Source organism: Sturnira hondurensis, unplaced genomic scaffold (assembly GCF_014824575.4).
Source record: "Sturnira hondurensis isolate 20B ecotype Veracruz unplaced genomic scaffold, ASM1482457v3 Scaffold0006693, whole genome shotgun sequence".
Taxonomy (NCBI): Eukaryota; Metazoa; Chordata; class Mammalia; order Chiroptera; family Phyllostomidae; genus Sturnira; species Sturnira hondurensis.
In genome coordinates, this window is record NW_028079324.1 from 1,440,929 (window position 1) to 1,461,838 (window position 20,910).

The window sequence follows — 20,910 nt, forward strand, 5'->3', positions numbered from 1 at the left end:
CTCCCTCCCTTTTCCTCTGTCTAAAAATAAATCAGTAAAATCTTTTAAAATATTATCACTAGCTACTCTTAAACAGTCATTGCCATGATGCACAAGGGCTTCTCTCTTTTATATATCGTTTCTAATAAATGCTCTGAAATGACATCTTCCAAGGTTTCTCATCCTGATTTCTAAGTAACTATGAAAAGAGAAAACACTTGAATAATTACGTCCGTCTCGTAAGCAAAACAAAAGCCATTTATATGGCATATACATTAACAAACGGGCGCAGCGTGAGAGAGGACGTGGGTGTGTGTATCAGGTTTGTGACAAGCACTAGAGAGGAACCTCAATCCTGAGATCATTAAGGACAAGCAAAGTTGTTTTCCTGTTTTGCAGAATGAAAGCCCCCCGATAACAAATGAATAGGTGTGAAAATAGATATTGGATGTGAAAATTAAATAGCTGCATTGCATTTTTGTAGGAACAAGTTTACCTACACATGAAGATTGCTTTAGGGAGCTCCTGCAAACAGGCCTAAGACTTTACCCAGGAAGGAATGTTCGATTCTGGCTCCGAATTTTGTATGATCATCTGTGGGAGATGCTTTCTTCGTAATTTTGGAAGATAGAAAATTCTCCCCATTTGCTTTGACATAATGGAACTGCATTGTGGCTCCAGCAGAATATTTCAAGGTCAACTGAGGGAACTGTGCCTTGAGTCAGGAGGAGCAGGGTGCAAAAATGCAGCTAGGAAACCTAAGGAACTGCTTTTTGGAATAGTCTAGTTTTGTCGACTTCTGAGGGGAGAGGACACAAATTGAACAGAATTCTGTTCCCACACTAGTACTTAGACTAAAATATCTGACTTTGCACGCAAAAATGTATATTTGGTAAGTTATGATTAATATATAAGTAATTCAGAGAGCACTGTTCCTTCCTGGCGCTCCGCCTCCTAAATGGGCTTGCCAATAATGACTGGACTATGAAGAGAGACTAATCCTCTTCCATTGCTTATTCTAGAGAACAATGTTTGCTTTATCCCAGGTTTTGTTTTGTATTGTTTCAGAGAAAGCTACTTTTATTTTTATCGAGATACTACTAAAATATACTTCCAGTCTCTGTAGAAGACAGCTGTAAGTACACATTATGTAGGCTTTGACAAATGTTTATGCTACGTAACAAGCATTCCAGTCTAGATGGAGCATTTTGAACACGTGGAGAAAACCTTCTAGTTCCCCATGAGAAAGCTATACTTGTTGTTCCGACTTTTTTCCTTGTTTAATTTAGTTTTACTTTTTATTTTTAAGTCGTAGTTTGCACTCAAGAGAAACAGACTCGGATACAGAGAACAGTGACAGTGGCCAGATGGGAGGGACACTGGGGGAGTAGGTGAAAAAGGTCAAGGGACTGAGAAGTACACAGATTGGTAGTTACAGGAGAGTTACAGGGATGTAGATTACAGCATAGGGAATATAGTCAATAATATTGTAGTAATTATGTGTGGTTCCAGGTGAGTACTACAAATACTGGGGGGACCACTGTGTGAAGTACATGATTTTCTACCCACTATGCTGTACACCCAAGGTATTGTTTTTATCCCCAGTTCCTTCAGGCCACAGATGTAGTCTAGCATTGTCGATAGTATTTTCTATAAGCTAAATTTAGATACGTCATCTTGGTTATAACAAAAGAATTTATACATATTATTTTTATATATTTATGATTCCAGAATACTTAAGAAAACCATAAGATTTAAAGCAAAACTGGACTGTGATGGTTTAGTGAAAGGAGATCACTAACCTGGACAAGTTATATTATTTTTAATTAGCTTTATAGAAGGAATGAGTCCATTGGCCATAGATGGTACACACTGATTTTATAATGGCACCCTGGTTGGTGTGGCTTAGTGTATTCAGTGCTGGCCTGTGAACCAAAATGTCGTTGGTTCGATTCCCAGTCAGGGCACATGCCTGGGTTGCAGGCTGGGTCCCCAGTAGAGAACACATGAGAGGCAACCACACATTGATGTGTCTCTCCCTCTCTTTCTCCTTCCCTTCCCCTCTTTCCAAAAATAAATAAATAAAATATTTTTAAAAAAGAATGAGGAATATTTGACATAAAAATAATTTCAGTAACCCGTCAATAAATGAAAATGGAAGCTCTTAGGGCAAAACGGAGCTAAAGAGAAGAAAAAAGATAAACAAAAGCAAGGAAGGGATATTCCTGTGATGTCTCTGACAGACTTTGGGAGGAATAAAGCTCTGACAAACTGTTTCATGCTTTTTAAATTTTTGGTGGTGGCAGGGAACTGAATTAACTGTTCTAGTTTTGGTTTGTAGATAATTTAAGCATTTGCAGTTGTTTGTTTTTTTTTTTATTGGGGCAACATTAGTTAATAAAATTATACAGGTTTCAGGTGTACTAATCTCTGACGCATCATCTGTACACTGTATTGTGTGTTCACCACCCCAAGTCAAGTCTCCTGCCATCACTTTTAATCACCCCTCCCTCCTCGCTACTTCCCCCCTTTCTGTCTGGTAACCATTTTGTTTTTGTCTGTGCCTATGAGGTGTATTTTGTTTTGTTTTTTACTTAATCCCTTTACCTTTTCCACCCAGCCTCAGCCATGGTCAGGTGCCTGCCAATATCTCCCCGTGGATATACCACTTCTGAAGCTAATTGAATCCTGGCCTGATGTTCTCTGAAGCTGGCTACCGGGTGTGTTGTTCTGGAGCCTCTTGGGAAAGACCTAGGTGCAGGTAAATATCAGACACTGCCTGTAACTGGACCTGGACAACCTGTTTGGAGCTACAAAGTGACCTACAGTTTGTGGCTGCCTCTGCTGGGCCTGGGTGTGTGTGGGAAGGACCAAGCCTCGCACCAAGGCTAGATTTTACCAGCACCAGGCCCAGGGGCAGATCAGCAAAGCTCCCAAGACACCCCAAGATCTGCCTCCACTTGCCTTCGCCTGTCAGGCTCAGTCACTGAAAGAGCCTCTGGTGGTACCTGAGTTGCATGAGGTAGCTTCTCAGTGAGTCACCAGGTAGGGGTGAGTGGTGTTCACCAGATTGATACAGGCTCAAACTCAGTACAGTGCTGGGTCTGAGGCCACGTGACAAATGTCCCAGGGTTCACCAAGTCTAGCTGCCACTCAATGGGTGCTCATATACCTTTGTGGTGGGGTGAGGTCTCAGAGGGTCATCAGGGTGAGGCCAACAGAGTTTATTGGGCCCAAACAGAACAAAATTTGGTCGTGTGAAGGAAAGGCTCTGCACCAATTGGCGTGCGAGGAGAAAATGGTCCCTGTCCTAGATTCACACAACTTGTTCTTTTTTTTTTTTTTTTTTCTTTAGAGGGGAAGGGAAGGAGAGAAGGAGAGAAGTATCAATGTATGGTTGGCTCTTGTGAGTCCTCTGCTGGGAACTGGCCTGCAACCCAGGCATGTGCCCTGACTGGGAATCGAACCGCGATCGTGTGGTTCGCAGGCCCGCGCTCAATCTACTGAGCTACACCAGCCAGGGCCCACAACTTGTTCTGTTCCAGATTCTGCTCGGATCTCAGCAGGGTGGAGCCACTGGGTGTTGAGAGAGTGGCACAGCCAGGAGCCCGGAAAGTCTGGCTAGCAGACTTCCCATGAGAGGGTGGTGCCAGTCAGGATCACGGGAAAGAGGGGGTAATGGTCCCTGCCCTCAAGCCACACAACTCAGTCACTGACACCCCTGAGTCTGCCCAGACCTCCACACCCAGGACGGGACAGCTGCCTCCTCAGCAAGGGCAAGCTCCACGGGGTAGGGCTACAGGGATTCCAGAGGCTGCTGCTTCCCCCCAGGCTGATGCCACACAGAGGGAACTACACCATCCAAGAAAGATGGCATCTGTGGTGAGGGAGCAGGACTCAGCACAGAGATCCTGGCGGCTGTCCCTTCAGCTCTCTCCCCAGAGCCACAGACTCCAGTCTCTCCTCACATGACTCTAGTCAGCTCTGTCCTCTCTCTGCCGGAGCCCACTGAGAGTAGCTGAAAATGCAATTTTCTGTGTTGTCCCTTTAAGAGGGTGCCTGGGTCTCTAGAAGATGTCCCTCCCTGGTGGAGAGAATCCCTACTGATTTTCACAGCCAGAAGGTATGTGGGCTCCTTTTCCCAGCTCTGATGCTCTGAGCTGGGGAGCTCAGCTTGGGGTTGAAACCCTGTGCTTCTCAGGGGGATCCCTTGCAGCCAAGATATTCCTCCAGAATCTCAGCCGCCACCTGTGGGAGCAGAGCCAGGCTTTTTCATGTCTCTGCCTTTCCCACCAGTCTCAATGTAGCTTCTTCTGTAAACCCCTGGCTCTAAGACTTCTGTTCAGCTAGCCTTCAGTTTGGTTAGTTGGGTTGATTGGGTTGTGTTTTAGTTGTAATTCTAGTTTGGTCCTGGGTGGAGGTGAGTGTAACGTCTACATACTCTACAGCCATCTTGGATGTTGCAGAAAGTTATATCTCATTCACTGGGGAAGCATCATCTTTTCAATACTTGGTATTTACCACCTCTTGCTTTTTAGACAACCACCGAGAAGGACATTCCACAGCTACGGACACTAATGAAAACACATCTTGTATCATTCAGCCAAGTAATATTATGTTAGGGCTAGAAGGTTCCTCACATTTGTTTCAAAGGATGCGGTTCCTCAGGATCACTTCAGATTTCAAGGTTTATCCTAAAAAGGAGTCACTTCCATTCCTTAATATATCCTTTTGTTCCTGGAGAATGTAATCTGAGTATTTGTTAACAAAATGTGGAAGGCATAGGGATAATAACAAGCCAGAGTTTGACTCATCAGCCTTGGTGAGTATCATGAACTGAAAAATGCTGCAAATGAAATCTCATAAAATAACTTCACCTAGAATGCCAAGACTATGAAAGGAAGCATCTTTAAAAGTTTGGGTAGATTCCTTAAGTGGGATCTTAAGCAATAATTAACAGGGAAATAGCATGTATTGGAATTTACTATATAAAGATCCGTCCTGAGACTTATATACCCCATGCACATACTTCTACCTTCTATTTATTTGGTACTTCCATACCCGTACATTTCTCTCGCAGAAGTGATTTATACCTGAGAGTTTCCTTCCAACATTCTAGACACATGGGATTTTCTGTTCAGTGTTAAGTACTTTTTACAAAAGATCTGCCATCCTGTAGTCAAAGTGACTTCTCTGTATTGAAGAGCAACTCCTCACATATTTATACACTCTTCCCAAATATAATGCATTGAAAAGATCAGAAATGCAGGAAAAGCAAAGTAGTCTCACTGCCCTGCAGCATGTGCTTTTTATAACTGTGTTTAAGACTTATATCCAATTTGAAGGCTTCTGGGCATAAATCATACCAATTTTTTTCCATTGAGAGATGCATGTGTTGAATCTTTCATTATTAAATGATGCACAGTTCAATATCTGCAACTAAAGGGTAGGCCGCCCTGGCTATTGCGGAGCAGTTCTCCACTGGAGGCTCCTTTCAGTCCCTCTCAGATGTCCTTATTCCACGGATTACTTTTTATTTCATGCAAATGTAGATATTTGCATTAGGAAATATCTGTACAAAGCACATTTTGACCTAGAATACATGAAAAGACTTAGTTCTGGGTACTTATTATGAACATAGGAACCCTGCATTCAATGATTAAGCTTGGCTATTTAGTCATTCGATGAATAGTTACACCATCCCCCCTACAGCGCATGTTACGTGTTAAGGATGGAGATGGAAACAAGGCACAGTTTCGTCTAATTGCTTACACTCGTGGAATCGGTTAAAATTTCTCTATCATTTGAATGTGTTGATGATCATAATCATATATCGCAAGGTAATTATTGTTCATGGAGCTGTGTTCTTACTTGCTTATACACTGCCTCTTTGATGATAAAGATTTGAAGCAATTAATTTAAAAAAGCCATCATGTTAAGAAGGTAGAAACAGGAAAGGGGTGAACGATAATTAAAATAAATACGTCAAAACAAGTTTTCATGCAAGTATTCTTACTGAACCTAATATGTAGAACTAAACTTTTGGCAAAGTAGCTCTTACAGTTAAGCAAGCAAAATTTCTCAGGTGGAATATTATGTACTAGAGGGCATCATCTGAGAAAATGTACACTGTCCTCAGTAATAATTTTACAACCTAGAATAATATCAAAGATGTATGTCCTGGAGGGGGGGGGGAAACAATTCACTCTATGAAATCATTTTAAGTGAGAACCAGTTTCATTTTAAGCGTAATAATTTCACATCACGAGTAATGGGAATTTAAAGATGATGTGATATGCTTGTGTACATGTGTATATTCCATAGAAGAATATTTTTAAATAAGTGCAACAATTTCTATTAGTACATTATATAAGTAATGGGGTAGAACCGAAGCCGTGGAATCATGTGACAAATATGTCGCAGTTAGTGAGTGATGGTTAAAAGGATGTACTTCTTTAAGATCCTTGGGATTAATATATATGAGGGGCAGACATTACAGGCCTATTTTGTGGACTGCAAATTTAGAATAAGAAATAATATTTATATAATATAAATTAACTGAAAAATTTGGAAGTTACATTCACACACTGGATTTTATGAGTAAGAAATAGGAGTGGGTTATATTCAGTCAAACATATGAAGCGATGACATACTGTAGAATATATATTATCTAGCTATTTCAGTTTCTGAATACTTATTTTTTTAGTTTTTATTTATTTATTAAAGATTTTATTTTTAGAGAGAGGGGAAGGAAGGGAGAATGAGAAGGAGAGAAATATCAATGTGTGGTTGCCTCTCACATGGCCCCTCACTGGAGACCTGGTCCGCAACCCAGTAATGTGCCCTGACTGGGAATCGAACCGGTGACACTTTGGTTTACAGCCCGTGCTCAATCCACTGAGCTACACCAGCCAGGGCTTCAGTTTCTGAATACTTAAAGGACACATAAAATACTAGTTTTAAAGAACGCTGTAGAATCCTCTTCATTTAAGACTATATGTCAGGAAGAGTGAACACTACATCATTTTTGAGATCAGTGACATTTGACAACCATTCAATATAATTAAGTGAAAATTTTCAATGATGAGATTAAGTAAATATTTAAATATAGCTGACATTTGAATTTTCACCCTAGGCTTTTTCAATACTCACTTTGGCTTTGTATGTTAATAATGTATAACAATGACCTTATTTGTGGGGTGCAATCTCATGTTATACATTGAAATTACTTGCTAAAAAATGTCGCCACTTCGTCATAGACAGTTGATGAGAGTATTGTACCGAACATAACTAAGAGATCTACAACTATTTCACCTCATAGTAAATCATGGCAAATCAGTAAAGTCCTGGTATGTGCCCAGAATGGATGTCAACACTACATTTGTTTCTTTTTTATTATATGATCTTTATTATATATATATATATTTTTTTTTCCCATTACCATTTAATTCCCTTATACTCCCATCCCCCCAGCAATCACCACACGGTTTTCCACATCCACGAGTCCTTTTCCCCACACTACATTTTTGGTAAGAATCTTTCAAATAATGGCTGAATGCATTCCGCAACTTCAAAAAGAGAATGAGTTCAGGTGATGGAGACACAATAGAGTTTAAAGATGTACACCAGACACTTACACAATGTTATTACTAACCAATCTCCAATAAATTTAGTTTTAAAAAGGTGTTGAGATTCATAAAGTAACAAGGAAACAAGGAAATCTTGGGATGGAAAAAGAGGAATTAAACTGGGATCGACCAATGAATAGAAGGTGGTAATATAATGCATATGGAGGGCAGTTTAACATACCACCGACAGGTAAACCCCCCCACCAGACTTCTAACAGCTACGTTCCTTTACCAGGGAAAAACCTCAATCATTATTCAACTATACCTAAAATGATTGGAAATGCAAATCTCTGATAGAGGAAGCGCACGGGCTGGAACTTAGTTATATCTAAGGGGGAAAATCTATCAATGAACAAGTTTAAATGACCCAGTAAAGATCTCTTTTCATTTGAGAGAAGACAGGGTTAAAGGCTGGTAGAAGTGAATTCAGAATGCCTGGTGAAGGGGACTACTCACAAACAAGAGTGGGGAAGGGGAAGGAAAGAAAGAATGGCGGTTTGAGTAATGTTTCCGTATTCTCTGCAATTTGCTCTACAAACTTCAACCAGTCACAAATAAATGGAAACTGCAGATACTGTTGGGGCCCAGGGCAGGCCGCCCTAAGATATCCCACAATGGTGTATGGGCTATTTTGAATTATTAAAGTTCCTTAAGAAACTGCCCATGCGTGGGGGGAAAAAAACACCTGACATCTCTCTCCCCCTGAAAGCAGTAGATAAATCTCCCGTGTGAAAGATGCCCCCTGCTGCTTCTGAGGGCCAGGCAACCACATAATCACAATAGATAAAAGAATCCAGAGTGGGAAGCTTGTGTCAGCAAGGCTTGTAACAGACCACTCAAGCCCAGACTTCGTTTCGATTCCTCACTAATGAACACCCAAACCTGGCTTAGATTCCTTTATAATGAGCACTAATTTTCTCCGTCCTGCCAACTTCTTGCATATTTATTTATTTTCATGGTTTTTGTTTTGTGTTGTTTTGTTTTTGTCTAAAAAGCATAAAGAGGTGGAAGAGGCCTGGTTCAATCATCTCTTTGAGCCTCATTTTAGGGTCGGAGCGGCATATTATGATTCTTCCCTGCATGCATACTAATTTCTTTTATTTCCTGTCTTCTGTTCATTCTATTATTTTATTATTAGTGCAGCCGTAAGAACTAAAGAAGCATGTGTTAGGGGAGGGGTGGGGAGCATTCTCTCCTTCCCTGACAGTACAATTTATCCTGACCTAGTGCATAGACAATATAACCACCTGCTAGAATCATCCGAAATCCTGTGTCACAGAATTTTGGATTTTTTTTTTTTGGTTTTCCTTTTGAAACCATGGCCAACTTTACCACCAATGAGCTTTGCTCTCAGCAAATATTGTAATAAAGGTATCGCTGCACTTAAAAGTACTTTCTTCTCAATAAGCTGTTTCCAAAACTAAATTACTGATAGCAGGGGTAACTTCATGCTAAAACAGCCCCCACGGAGAATGCAAATCAGAACAGAAACTCTTATGTCAGCTCGACAGAGCTGAGCTGTCAGTGGCCTTTGAGTGAAGACCAGAAGTCAGAAGTCAGGACAGAGCAAAAAACGAAACTGAGACGCAGTGTCAAACTAGGTTGTTAGTTGAGCACCAGGGAATGTGTTGCAGAGGTGTAGGCCAAGGGAGAGGAGACCCGAGGAAGGAAGGAGAAGTGAAAATGAACTTGATCTATGAAGATGTTCAGAGTACTACAAAGTGTACTCTCAGAAGGAAGTTTCTAAGACCCTTTAACAGCAGGGAGTGATAATTTTAAAAAATTGACTTATGACAACATGGACAAAAACTAGGGGGGTGGAAATGGGAGGGAGGGGGGAGTGTGGCTGACCCTGTCCGGCAGAGTCCACCTGTTGTGGCTTACAATGAGAATCAATGCACAGGCGACAACAATCCTGTGTGGAAAAAGGGAACAGGCAAGACTACTCTCTCAAGGGGAGAGTGTCTATGGGTGCCTCGGCCACACCCTCAAGAGGAGAGTGCCCCGACCCTTGCCTAGACAGGCTTTTATTGTTTTCCTGGGGTCTTACATCAGAGAAAGATTTATTATCTATCACATAGAATATTATTGTCTACATTTTAGGTACAATCAAGGAAGTAAAAATAACATGCAGAGGGGGATGGCAATGAGCTGATTAGCTCTGTCCTTGGGAGAACTCATACAGGCTTTGGAAATTACCTTGAAGATAGACAATACACATTTGTTGCTTTAGACCAGGGTGAGGGAGTTTTAGCAAGAGCAAGCCATAACAATCTGTAAGCATTTTCTAGGCCTGATTCCCACAGGAAAACTCAGTTTGCAAGTCTGGGTTCTGCCCACCATTTTACATCTGTAGGTTTTCCATACAGAGCTGAGTCACATTTGCCAGACCAAAACAAACTGGTCCCCTACAGGGGAGGGCTGGGTTGGTGGGCTGGGATGGGAGTAAAAGACAGAAAACTGTACTTGAACAATTTAAATAAATAAATAAATTCACTTGGAAAAGTTAAAAAAATAAAGTGAAGAAAAGCAAAAAAAAAAAAAAAATTGGCTTGTGGATAGATTCGCAGACTCGAGAGGTTCCTCATGGTTTTCTATTAGCAAGGATGTGCTTTTTTGAAAGTTTGAATGGACTCAGAAGCCCTTGTGGAAGCTTTGTTTTATTATGTTTTATGAATTCTTAAATTGTCTTGGTTGCTGATTAAGATACTTTACATTCTGTTGTGTTCATTCTTGAAACTTGTTTAAAATAGAATATAATCCAATTGAACTGATTTTTTATAATCAACATATAGTTCAGTGTAGATTCCATTTTTGGTTTCTATGTCTTTTGTACTTAGGTTTAATATTTTCTTTCTGTGTTTAAACTGCACATATTTGCTTTTCTCTTATTTTTTCATTACATTTATGAGATTAGTCTATTTTATTATTTTATTACAAATAACTAGCCCTTAAATGTATCTAGTGTTTCTTCATTCTAACTCATTTATTTCTTCATTTATCTTTTAATTCCCACTTTCCTTAAAGCAGTTTTTCTTTTTGCAACATTTATGGTTGAAAGCTGGAATTAATTTATCCTTTTTTAAAGTGAAGATAAAAAGCAAAGACAAATTGAACCTCCAGGGCAAACCTAGGTTATTTCTCCTAGGTTTGCTCATGGAATGGTTTTTCCTACGCAAATGCAGCTTCATACTCTCGATTTCTTATACAACATTCCAAATTAATCAAATTGAATTTCTAAAAGCGTTATTACTTTCTAGCATGATATTATTTTTACCAAAGAGTATGCACTTTAAAACTTCTTGTTGTGCATTTAATGACATATTTGTGGCATCCTAATATATTACCTGTTGTTTTTTTTAAAAAATTTTATTTATCTATTTTTAGAGAGAGGGGGAAAAAGGAGAAAAAGAGGTAGAGAAACATCAATGTGTGGTTGCCTCTTGTGTGGCCCCTACTAGGGGCCTGGCCTGCAACCCAGGCAGGTGCCCTGACCGGGAATCGAACCAGCAACCCTTTTGTTGGCAGCCTGCGCTCAATCCACTGAGCTACACCAGTCAGGGCATATTACCTGTTTTTCATTTGTACATACAGCAGGAACATTTTTTATATATTTATTTTCTCTTATACCTTTAATAAATTTGTGTAGCAGGGCAGAAGTGAGAAATGACTGTCTTAGTCTGTCTTCCTTTCCTGGCTCCGGTGTCCTCCAGGAACATGGGAAGGAATGTCATGTGAGCTGGTAGCAAAATTAGCCAGGAACCACCTCCCCTCCCTGTCAACAAATGGAAGTGGTGGTGTGGCCTCAGAAGTGAATGGCTTCCCGGTACACCCAGCAACGATGGGCTGCACCCAACATTGGGGCTGTCAGGATAGATATTTCCGAGTCCCCATTTGACCAGAAAATAAACACAGATACCTAGAGTGCTAGTTATTCTCTGTTTGCTCCCCATCCCTGGTTCTTCACCCCTTCTTTGCATGAGATCACCCACTAGTATGAGATGACTCCATCACCTGGGATCTCTTACCCTCTAGCTTTGGTTGCATTCAACCAATGCCTAGCATTGGCAGAACAATAGATGAATGGATACAGTCTTCTCCCGACTCCCTCAGCAGGCCATGGTTTGGAAGTAACTGCGTTTTTTAGATACCTATGCTCCCAGTTGCTGTCCAGCGGTCCCGCTCGCAAGGTTAGTGCTTTTGTTAACGTTTAAGACAGCAGCTCTCTTTCCTTTTGTCTCTTTAGGTTGAGCAGTAGTGAAGGCTATTAATTCACGCTAGCCCCTGGGGGCTCCAGCATTAGTTTTTAATCCTGCCCACATTTTTGCATAGATTCCTTTCATTACGGTCTCTTCAACTTCGTCTTTGCATAAGCCATCTATTTCATACCAGGACTGTTAATGATATACACTTGGCTTCAGGAGATGACTTGGGCTTGGATGGTGACTATATCAGTGGATACTTCAAATGGACTACAGATGAAAGATTTTTTTCCCTAACTGCAAGGCACCACTTGGATCTGCTGATTTATGGTCATTCCCTAGGGATAGGGAATAAATAGCATTTCCACTAATGACAAAGTTAGACTTTTCTGAATGCCTGTTTGAGAGCTCACATTTGGATTTGGTTCATTTAACTTGAATTATAAACTATTACTTTTCTTGGCAAACCACCTTTATGGGGGAGAAGGTTTATACATAATGCACACTCATTTTATAGAATCATCTATGCTTTGGAGTGTCAATAAGTAGAAAATTGCTCTTAAATCTACGGTTTATTTCTGCTATTCACATTCTCAATTTTCTGCTGCTACATATGTTGTTATCTGACAATAGTGAATTAAAGGCTCTGAATAAAAATGCATTTCTATCAGTTTTTCCTGGTGGTTTTCATAGTATTTCCATTAAGCAGTAAGTTGTATTACATTTTAGTTATTGATTAGCACTCTCACGGATAAAAACGGTATGCTTTTTAAATGCATGAGTTTTTCTTATACCTATTTCTGGCTCTGATTTTTAAATGAATTCATTTTATTACCCATTTAATTGATATTGTCTTTAACTTTTACTCATTGTCATTTCATTCAGAACTAAGTTCAAACCCTAACCATGCCCCCCCCAATGATTTTGCCCTTCCCAGCCCCACCCTGATACCTCTCTGATCTCCCTCCCTACTATACTTTTTTGACATTCAGTCCTATCCACCTACTGAGTCCTACTTCCAAGTGTTTTTGTCTTCTCAAGTTCTTTCTATCCTTCTGCTTGCACCATTTTTCTATAGAGAAGCCCATGGCCGATTCCCTCAGTTCATTCTAGTCTCTACAACTTACCCAAGAGGTATTTCCACACCTCCTATTCTGTTCTTTCTTCATTCTCTTAGATAATGCTACATACATTGTATACATTTCATGCCCCCTGGTATGTGACTGTAAACTCCAGGACATAAAGGTTTGTGTTTGTTCTGACCACTGATGGCGGTCTTTCTAGACTATAACCTGACACATAAGTATCCGCAACAGCAAATAATGTGCTGAATGTAAATACACTAACATTATTCTGCCTAATGTATAGTTCAAAAAATCTCCCATCAATGCCTCCTACAGTTCACTTGAGTTTGAGAATTAGTGTTTTTTTTATATAACATTTTTTAATGATTTTTAATTTATTTATCTTTTTAGAGGGGAAGGGAAGGAGAGAGGGAGAGAAACATCAATGTGTGGTTGCCTCTCATGCGTCCCCTGCCAAGAACTGGCCTGCAACCCAGGCATGTGCCCTGACTGGGAATCGAACCGTGATCCTGTGGTTCACAGGCCTGCGCTCAATCCACTGAGCCACACCAGCCAGGGCGAGTTTGAGAATTTGTGATAATTTAAAAGGAAATTTGAAACAGTTCTATCTACTATTTAATTAATATGCTGATTTATTCATATGCTGCCCCAGGCTCATTTATCTGATATAGAGTACCCACTTATCTTTAGGAAAAAAACGAGTCCAGCTCTTAAACAATCTCTTTGATTTAATTGCATGTTTATTCTTTATGGTAATCATCAGAGACTAGTAAGCATGTTCCTTTGAACAGTTTCCATTTCTTTTGTACTTTCTTTTATTATAAAATAATGGAGGAGAATCAAATGATAAATGCACCTTTGAACATTTGTATGCTATAGCTTTTGGCCTGGGGCTAATTCAGGTAAAGGTTATGTCACTCTCAGTTTGGGCTGCCAATTGAAAGTGTTTTACTTCAGGTTATAACCTTTAACATGGAGAACTCAGTTGTATGTCTTTCCCTATTAAGTCCCTGGCTCAAATGGCAGCACTGTGGAACCTGCTTTTAAAGGGCTCCTTCCCAAATTGAAAGCCTCGTTTGGGGGAGGCCTTTGCCTGCTAAAACAATGGAAGGCTCTCAAGGTTTTCTATTTTCAGTAGGAAATGTGACCTTCTGAGAAAAGATCCATCAATTACATTCATCACATCCTAATTTTATATATTGGATCATCACATTTCATTAAACAATTTCATGTGAAAATAGAGAGTTTACAGTCACATTGATAAATCAGCCTGTGTTTGACATGTAGGTTCCGCTTTTTGAAACTGCTTTTTCTAAAATAAAGTATAACATACGGAAAAGTGTACTTGAGTGTAGAGCTTGATAAACTCGTCAGAGCAAATAACCCATTTAACAACCACCAGGTCGAAATGTGGAATATGTCCAATAGCCCAGGAGACTCACTTGTGTATTTTAGCACTTCACTCCTTCCAAAATGTAACCACCCTTCTGACTTTTAAACCTATGGAACCATTTTGCCTATATTGAAATTTAATTAAAAGAAATCAAAGTGGGTATAGTTTTGTGTCTCACTTCTTTTGTTCAAATCTCTTTCGGGAGACTGATCTTTCTTGTGTATTGTGTATAGCTATCATTTGTTCATTTTCATTGCTTTCTAATATCCTATCATGTGAATATACCAGAGTCATTGCCAGTTCGGGCGATTCCAAATGAACCTGCTATGGATGTTCTCATAGACAGACAGAAAGACCTGACAAACATAGAAGTGTTTTTTTTTTTCTTAGTTACAATATATGGCAGAGAATAAAACTGTTGGGTTATAAGAACTGTGCACTTTCACAGTTAGGATGTCATGCCAGCCTATTTTCAATGATTGTCTGAATTATGGTCCCACCAGTTAGTTGTGGGAGTTCAAGCGACCCCATGTCTTCACTTATTAGTTTTTCTAATTTCAGCCATTTTTGTGAGTTGGTATTGGTATCTCCTAGCAGTTTTAATTGAAATGTCCTCAATTGCTACTGAGGTTGAAGACATTTTTATAATATTCTTTTTAAAAAGATTTTATTTATTTATCTTTAGAGGAGAAGGGAAGGAGAGAGGGAGAGAAATATCAATGTATGGTTACCTCTCATGCATCCCCTGCTGGGAACTGGCCCGCAACCCAGGTATGTCCCCTGACTAGGAATCGAACCAGGATCCTCTGGTTCACAGGCCCGCACTCAATCCACTGAGCTACATCAGCCAGGGCCATTTTTATAATATTCTTGAACTTTGGAATATCTTCTTTTGCAAAGTTCCTATTCAAGGTTTTTTGCCATTTTTTTTTCCTATGGGATTTTTTCTCATTCTGTAAAACTTAAAGTTGAGAAAGTATATATAGGGGGAAAATCATTGGAGAGAGCTAAAATATTCTGTGTTGTACAGGTATTATTTTTTTCCTAAACTGCTCTACAGATTTAACTCAATGTTGATCATATTTCAAACAGGATTTATGTGGCAATTTTATTTTTTAAGATTTTATTTATTTACCTTAGATCAGGGGTGTCAAACTTATTTTCACCGGGGGGGGGGGCACATCAGCCTCGAGGTTGCCTTCAAAGGGCTGAATGTAACCTTAGGACTGTGTGAATGTGACTACTCCTTAACTAGGGGCAAAGAGCTCGGTGCTGGGCCAGATAAAACAAGGTGAAGGGCTGGATTCGGCCCGTGGGCCTTGTGTTTGCCACCTGTGGTTTACATAGAGGGGAAGGGAAAGGAAGGAGAAAGAAAGGGACAGAAACATCAACGTGTGACAGATTGGATCAGGTGGTTCTCACATGCCTCCAACTGGGAGTAGGATTATGTGTTGGGGGGCGGGGTTTAAAGGGAGCAGGATTTCATGGCAGAAATCTGCCACTTATTCTAAACCTGCACAACCTTTAAATAAATAACCCCTTTTTAAAAAATATTTATTTATTTATCTTTAGAGGGGAAGGGAAGGAGAGAGGAAGAGAAACATCAATGTATGGTTGCCTCTCGTGAGTCCCCTGCTGGGAACTGGCCTGCAACCCAGGCATCTGCCCTGACTGGGAATCGAACCGAGATCGCGTGGTTCGCAGGCCCGCGCTCAATCCACTGAGCTACACCAGCCAGGGCTTCCCTTTCTTTTTTCACCAAACTCTTGCATCCGGATTCCTGCTTCTTGGTAGTGGGCCATCAGACCCCACAGCTGTCCCAGAAAAGCACAGGTGGGGTTCCATGACAGGAGGGCTGCCACCCTAGAAGAGGGGAATCTCAAACTCTCAAGAATCAAAACCTCCTGTAATCTCCACACTTATTTAGGTATGACTGTTCAGTTCTCATTCATACCACACACATACATCTAGACTAAGTCAACCATAGGCATAAAAAACCAGTTTGTAGTTCTTACCATGAGTTGAAAACAATGATTTTTCTGTGTAACGTTCATCCTTGGATGTGGCGTCTAATTAGTGTTGGCTGAATTCAAACAAGGTGTATCATCCTAATGTTTGAAAAGGATAATTCGGCCTAGTAAAAGGCATTTGCTGCAGAGAACACCGCTAAAAGGAGCTGAGTTCACCGCAGAATACATTCTGTCCACCAACTATAACTCCATTGAGTAAAATCAGAAAAGGACATGGAGTTGCCTATGAGGCCTGAGTCGCGCATTCCCCTGCCCTCTCTGCCTGCAAGCATTCGTTTCCTGAATTGCATTAGCCACAAGCAGGAAAGCACATGAATGAGAACAATGCTCTGGTTTGCGAGAAAACTTGAGATGCTTTCTCTGCATTTGGGGGAACAGCCCTCACTCAGGTATTCAGCCTGCTGTCTCACAGTATCCAGACTCTTTCCAGGTCTCCACTTACATTATTTTTCTGCAAGACCTGCAGGGCCTTGTTGACATTATTCAGGGCATGAACTCTTGTGGATCCTTTTTCTTTTGGCTGAAAACAAAATGAAACAATATTTACTGCCTGGATGAGAGACCACAACCTACTAGAAACGGAACGGTTTATACAGTTCACTTCTAATTTGAATATTTTGAATGAACACAGGCTATGAGACATTCATATAATGAATTTAAGAGCTTTGGGCTCATTGTACTTATCATAGGACCTTTTGGCACAAATCGACCACTCCTTAAGAAAAATGATAGCATTCTTTTTCTTCACAAAAGCTGTTTTGGTCTCAATCTGTCTTCCATTCTATGGCCCATTGGGGGATTTCTGCATGGCCACCAACAGAAACACCAGCGTGTGTAAGGACATTTGCCAGTAAAAGAAATTAGTGAGTTGTTAATTGCTACATTTTTAAGGAAGTTTAAAAGAGAGTTGGGCCTAGCAAAATTATATAATGTGATATAATGTTAAAGAAAACCATTTCTGTGACTCTAATCTTAAATTGCTTAGTCACTGAAGTTCAAACGTCAATCACCTTTGGTTTTTCTCACCCTTACTTTCAATCCCAAGAGTCATATCTTGCCATGGAATTTCTAAACTAACATTTGCATCGCTTATCACAACATATGGATTAACTCATTTGTTCAGTTATAGAGTTTTAGAAATTCTACTCTTAGGATGCCTGCTGTATTTCCTCTTAAGAGATCTACCCTCTTACTGAATTTTTAAGTGCACAACACAGTATTGTGTTGAATAACTCTAGAACTTACTCATCTTGTGTAACTGAAACTTTATACCTGTTAAACAGCAACTCTCCATTTTCCACATCTCATGTTAAATGTTCTTGTCACAATAAAGAAGGAATTAAACTTAAAAGTTCATCATGCATAAAAGCCTCTATAAAATAGTTTCAATAACAAAGAGCAAATATTGAAAGCAAATATTTACTGATGGATATGAATTGTGTCACTGGAAATTTTCGCCCTCCTGTTCTCCGTCTGCTAGACTATAGCCAAATGAGAATAATACTGTGAGATTGTTTGATTCCTAAATAGGTCCTGGGTGGCTAGTGAATTCCATCTTTGGAAAATTAGTCAATTCTGCCAGATCTCATACAATTATTCTGAGTTCGCAGTCTGAAATCCTCCTAAGGCTGATGTGAACTTTCTTATAAATATGAAGGAGCTGGTACGTACCAGCTTCTGCTCTGTCAGACCTTCGAGAAGGTCTAGGAGGCGTCTTCCATCCTGCAGGTCAGTGAAGAGGTTCTCTATGTGCTGCTTCCCAAACTGAAATGTGAAATAGAACCAATTAAGCAAAACACGCTTCCAGTGACCCGTTTCCATGATTCTGCCTCTGAAGATTTAAAGCTATATTTAAGACAATTTCACATCTCTAATTCTTGATCAGCCAAGGCTGGTAGATGAGAAGGGAACCTCCAAGTAAACAAACAAAACACAATAGATCTTCATCATGTCAAGTGTATTGAACATTTTTTTTTCATAACAAGAGTTGGAGATCTGTAGCCTAATCAATCTAATGAACTCAATTTTAATGCTGATTCTATGAAGGAGGGAAAAAAAGTTATAAATATCAGGCAGAGCCCTGACTGGTGTGGCTCAGTGGGTTGGGTGTGTTCCCACAAACCGAGGGGTTGCAAGTTCGATTCCTAGTCAGGGCACATGCTTGGGGCGTGGGTTGCGTACTGGGTCCCGAGGTTGGGGCGTGCAGGAGGCAGATGATTGATGTTTCTCCCCCACACTGCTGTTTCTCTTCCTCTCTTTCTCCTCCCTTCCCGTCTCTCCAAGAATAAATGAAATGTTTACTTAAAAAAAAGAAAACTATAAATAATATGTCAGGCAGTTGGGCATTGGGGGAGAAGGAGCTACACAAGGAAACAAAGACTGCATACAATGCCCTTTGTAGGTGCATAAAATTTAACCATTTCATGTACTTGGAAATATAATCATGGAGGGTTTACCATCCTTCACCCATACAATAAGCTTTCTCTGTATACACATTCACATGCTGACTCAGACTGACCCATTATCACATTGGAATGGCTCAAATTTTAGAAAGATCTGATTTAAATTGAGTTGAAATAGGCCGGTGAAAGTTTTTATCTATTTTCTTTTTCAGTTCTTTATTTCAAAATTATATGAGGAAAAATAATAGACATTAATGACATCTAACATTTTTTGGAGTAACTATTGATGACAAACATTCCACTAAAAGAGTGGATCTTATCATCTTTGTGACATTTTTTAAAAGATTTTATATATTTATTTTTAGAGAGGGGAAGGGAGGGAGAAAGGGAGGGAGAGAAACATCAGTGTGTGGCTGCCTCTCATGCGCCCCCTACCAGGACCTGGCCCACAAACCAGGCATGTGCCCTGATTGGGAATCGAACCTGTGACCCTTTGGTTCGCAGCCCACGCTCAATGCACTGAACTACACCATCCAGGGCAACATTTTCTATATTTAAAAGGAATGCATTTTATTGCATGGCATTAGGAAAACACAGAGGGGTAACAGAAGCAAAAATTAAGTTTGCAACCCTTTGGTTTATCGCCGGGTGATCAATCCACTGAGCCACACCAGTCAGGGCATCTTTGTGACATTTTTGTGAGGTTGGCATTAATCGACTCATCTTGCAAATAAGACAGTGATGTTAAACACAGGGCCCTTTGTCACCAAAGCAGAAGGTGCTAAAGCCAAGGTTTTGGCCCAGACCTGTCTAACTCCTGGGGGCCTTGTGCTTTCTACTTTATCTTGCTGCTTCTTTTGCCTTCTCTTCTTCCATTTGATTATCTTTCTAATATTTTACTTCTTCTGCTGTGTCCCCAAATATTTTCTTTTCTGGTTTACAGCCTACAATCCCTTTATATGAAATTCTACACAGCTCTTTCATCACGCACGTTATCTAGAAAAGCTGTCATTTATCAGTGACAGATATTCATCGAGCACCAATAAACCTGAGCCAGGTGCTGGAGCGCACGCCAGTAAATCAGACAGATGTGACCCAAGGCCTTACAGAAATTCAAGCCAGCAGGGAAGATGAATAATCTTAAAGGTCATAGAAAACAGAAGCAGCAAAAGGGACCCGAGAGCACGCAACTGTGGGAACTCCCATAGTCTAGGGATCAGGAAATGCATTCTGCAAATGTCAGACGATGGGTCTAACACTAGCCTTTGGGTGATTGGGCTCTTCTTATCCGCTCCTTCTATCGCGTATAAGTATTGGATCTTACACAGGTCAAGAAAATCCAGACAAGCCCTGGTTTCCAGGCAAAAGATAGCCCTGAAGCTTCTAAGTCTAAAGATCTAGGATTCAGGCTGTCACTACAGCCAGGCAGCTGTGACAGTGACAAGTTGGGTCATTGCCTAGGTGTTGGGAACTTCACGGGAACATGGACCCCTGCAAACGTCCACCAGCCCCTCTAGGTCCAGTTTTTTTTAATTAATTTATTTATCTTTAGAGGGGAAGGGAAGGAGAGAAGGAGAGAAATATCAATGTATGGTTGCTTCTCGTGGGTCCCCTGCTGGGAACTGGCCCACAACCCAGGCATGTGCCCTGACTGGGAATCGAACTGCAATCATGTGGTTCGCAGGCCCGAGCTTAATCCACTGAGCTACACCAGCCAGGGCTTTCTAGGTCCAGTTTTGAGAATCAAGCTATATATGTGTTTTGACAAAGATAACTCCAAGTTATTCTGTTGGATTTCTACTCAAGCAATTCTGCTTAAAACTCCATGGCAAAAAGAAAACACCAGTATGCTTGAGGGTTGGTTTTTTTTTTAACCACTTTTACTATCCACCATGGACAAGTAAATCTGAAAAAAAAAAGTGTCACTTTCATGAGACTTGAATGGAAGATTTTTACTAATAGGTAAAGAAAATGAATGTATGTTTCTATAATGATTCTGTCGAGAACCTTCGATATAACCTGGAGTAACTCGTCATTTGGAGAGTAATATTACAGTTTTACTTTCAAAGTGGTTGAAGTCCTGCAATGCCTTGAAAGTGCTGTTTTGTTTTGTTTTGTTTTGTTTTCCAGGAGCAAAATTGTACAGATGCCTTTGATCAGCGTGTGGCTTCTCCACGTATCCACTGAAGGA

General features: G+C 40.3%; 1 protein-coding gene across 1 annotated transcript in view; it reads right to left on the minus strand.

Moving 5' to 3' along the window:
* The window catches only part of DMD (dystrophin), a 1,607,686-nt gene that overhangs the window by 1,403,334 nt on the left and 183,442 nt on the right, over nucleotides 1-20,910 (minus strand). Inside the window, exons 2-3 of the mRNA XM_037050278.1 lie at nucleotides 17,989-18,081; nucleotides 16,760-16,837 (exon numbers count right to left, since the gene is read on the minus strand). The gene's annotated coding sequence lies outside the window, so the exon portion shown is untranslated. The remainder of the gene's footprint in view (nucleotides 1-16,759; nucleotides 16,838-17,988; nucleotides 18,082-20,910) is intronic.